The sequence below is a fragment of the Rhinoraja longicauda genome, chromosome 5, assembly GCF_053455715.1.
Source record: "Rhinoraja longicauda isolate Sanriku21f chromosome 5, sRhiLon1.1, whole genome shotgun sequence".
Classification (NCBI taxonomy): Eukaryota; Metazoa; Chordata; class Chondrichthyes; order Rajiformes; family Arhynchobatidae; genus Rhinoraja; species Rhinoraja longicauda.
The window spans coordinates 85870487-85874063 of NC_135957.1; positions in this window are offsets into that span (position 1 = coordinate 85870487).

A 3577-nucleotide genomic window follows, 5' to 3' on the forward strand; every position below is an offset into this window, starting at 1 on the left:
AGAGTGAAAGAGGTGACACAATACAACACAGGCGGGCGGGCATGTTGGTTTGGGTGGAGGATGGTTTTGAATTGGTGTTGTTAATGGCTTATGGCAAGGAAAGGATCATTTGCTTAGTTTTGCTAGGCTTGTATTCACTGGAGTTTAGAAGGATGAGAGTATTGTGTACAGTTTTGGTCTCCTAATCTGAGGAAAGACATTCTAGCCTTAGAGGGAGTACAGAGAAGGTTCACCAGATTGATCCCTGGGATAGCAGGACTTTCATATGAGGAAAGACTGGATAGACTGGGCTTGTACTCGCTGGAATTTAGAAGACTGAGGGGGGATCTTATTGAAACATATAAAATTCTTAAGGGGTTGGAGAGGCTAGATGCGGGAAGATTGTTCCCGATGTTGGGGAAGTCCAGAACCAGGGGTCACAGTTTAAGGATAAGGGGGAAGTCTTTTAGGACCGAGATGAGAAAACATTTCTTCACACAGAGAGTGGTGAATCTGTGGAATTCTCTGCCACGGAAGGTGGTTGAGGCCAGTTCATTGGATATATTTAAGAGGGAGTTAGATGTGGCCCCTTGTGGCTAAAGGGATCAGGGGGTATGGAGAGAAGGCAGGTACAGGTTACTGAGCTGGATGATTAGCCATGATCATATTGAATGGCGGTGCAGGCTCGAAGGGCCGAATGGCCTACTTCTGCACCTATTTTCTATGTTTCTATGTTTCTATGAGAGGGGATCTTATAGAGACGTATAAAATTATAAAAGGACTGGACAAGCCAGATGCAGGAAAAATGTTCCCAATGTTGGGGGAGTCCAGAACCAGGGGCCACAGTTTAAGAATAAAGGGGAGGCCATTTAAAACTGAGGTGAGAAGGAACTTTTCCACCCAGAGAGTTGTGAATCTGTGGAATTCTCTGTCACAGAGGGCAGTGGAGGCCAAATCACTGGATGGATTTAAGAGAGAGTTAGATAGAGCTCTAGGGGTTAGTGGAATCAAGGGGTATGGGGAGAAGGCAGGCACGGGTTACTGATTGTGGATGATCAGCCATGATCACAATGAATGGCGGTGCTGGCTCGAAGGGCCAAATGGCCTCCTCCTGCACCTATTTTCTATGTTTCTATGTTTTTTACGTTTCTATGTTTCTATTATGTGGTGGGTTAGTTAAATATCTAAGTACAGATGCTCCCTCGACTTAAGAAGCTTCGACTTACGACGTTTTCGTCTCTACCACGGTGTAAAAGCGATACACATTGGGTAGCAACCCTACTTTGAATTTTCCGTGGGGGAATGTTGCCGACTGGCCCGCTGCAGACTGCAGGAGTACGTGCTGAGGGACGCACTGAAGCTCAGTGCAACCAACGCCAAGGCCCTGTGGGAGAGGACCAGAGTCTAGGGTCCTTCCGCTGCTGGACATGGGGGGCAGGGTGTGGTGGAGAGAGACGCCCCTCCAAATAAGGGAAAGGATTCCACGCCAGTGGGCACATGAGTGGAAATGGTGGGTATCACAGACTGCTGGAGTAACTCAGCGGGTCAGGCAGCATCTAGGAGAGAGGGAATGGGTGACGTTTCACAGAGTGCTGGAGTAACTCAGCGGGTCAGGCAGCATCTGTGGAGAACATGGATAGGTGACGTTTCACAGAGTGCTGGAGTAACTCAGCGGGTCAGGCAGCATCTGTGGAGAACATGGATAGGTGACGTTTCACAGAGTGCTGGAGTAACTCAGCGGGTCAGGCAGCATCTAGGAGAGAGGAAATGGGTGACGTTTCGGGTTGAGACCCTTCTTCAGACTAACTTCAGAGTGGAAATGGTGGAGGTTACTTTTGTACAGATTTTGCATCGAATATCTGTAATGAATGTATGTACAGCCCCCGAGAATGTAGGGTGGAGTTTTGGAAGGAACATGTTTTGGATATATTTATTTCTTGAATAAAGTTTTTTTTGATTAAAAGAAGATATTTCCAATTTACGATGGGTTTATCGGAACATAACCCCCATAAGTCGAGCAGTACCTGTACTGGGAATTAAAGTAAACGCACTAGAACACTTTCAATGCAACAGGTTGGAATTGGAAAGGCTGTCTGGGGTGTGTGAACTGGAGAAACAGGGGGGTGGTTTGGGCGGGGGAGAGAAGCAGGGGGGGGAGAGAGAAGGAGGGGGGGAGAGAGAAGGAGGGGGGGGAGAGAGAAGGAGGGGGGGAGAGAGAAGGAGGGGGGGGAGAGAGGAAGGGAGGGGGGGGAGGAGTGAGGGGGGTAGGTGGGGGAGGATAGAAGGAGGTGGGGGAGGAGAGAAGGAGGGGGGGAGGAGAAAATGAGGGGGGAGTTGGGGAGGAGAGAGGAGGGGGGAATGAGAAAAAGAGGAGGGGAGGAGAGAAAGAGGGGGGGAGGAGAGAGAAGAAGAGGGGGGGGAGGAGAGGAGGGAGGAGAGAAGTAGGAGGGGGAGGAGAGAAGAGGAGGGGGGGAGGAGAGGAGGGAGGAGAGAAGTAGGAGGGGGAGGAGAGAAGATGGGAGAGGAGGAGAGAAGGAGGTGGGGGAGGAGAGAAGAGGGAGATGGGGAGATTCTTAGAGCAGCTTGTACTGGAGCCTACCAGGGAGAAGGCAATTCTGGATTTAGTGTTGTGTAATGAACCTAATCTGATAAGGGGACTCAAGGTAAATGAGCCATTAGGAGGCAGTGATCACAACATGATAAGTTTTACTCTACAAATTGAGAGGGAGAAAGGGAAAATCGGAGGGTGTCAGTATTACAGTTGAGCAAAGGGGATTACAGAGGCATGAGGCGGGAGCTGGCCAAAATTGACTGGAAGGAGGCCCTAGCAGGGAAGACGGTAGATCAGCAATGGCAGGTGTTCCTGGGAATAATGCAGAGGTTGCAGGATCAATTTATCCCAAAGAGGAGGAAAGATTCCAAGGGGAGTAAGAGACACCTGTGGCTGACAAGGGAAGTCAAGGGCAGCATAAAAATTAAAGCGAAGAAGTACAACAGCAAAGAAGAGTGGGAAGACAGAGGATTGGGACTCTTTTAAAGAGCAACAAAAGTTAACTAAAAAGGCAATACGGGGAGAAAAGATGAGGTACGAGGGTAAACTAGCCAATAATATAAAGGAGGATCGTAAAAGCTTTTTTAGGTACGTGAAGAGGAAAAAAATAGTCAAGGCAAATGTGGGTCCCTTGAAGACAGAAGCGGGGGAATTTATTATGGGGAACAAGGAAATGGCAGACGAGTTGAACCGGTACTTTGGATCTGTCTTCACTAAGGAGGATACAAACAATCTCCCAGATGTTCTAGTGGCCAGAGATCCTAGGGTGATGGAGGAACTGAAGGAAATCCACATTAGGCAGGAAAAAGTTTTGGGTAGACTGATGGGACTGAAGGCTGATAAATCCCCAAGGCCTGATGGTCTGCATCCCAGGGTACTTATGGAAATGGCTCTAGAAATTGTGGACGCATTAGTGATTATTTTCCAATGTTCTATAGATTCCGGGTCAGTTCCTGTGGATTGGAGGGTAGCTAATGTTATCCCACTTTTCAAGAAAGGAGGGAGAGAGAAAACGGGAAATTATAGACCAGTTAGTCTGACATCAGT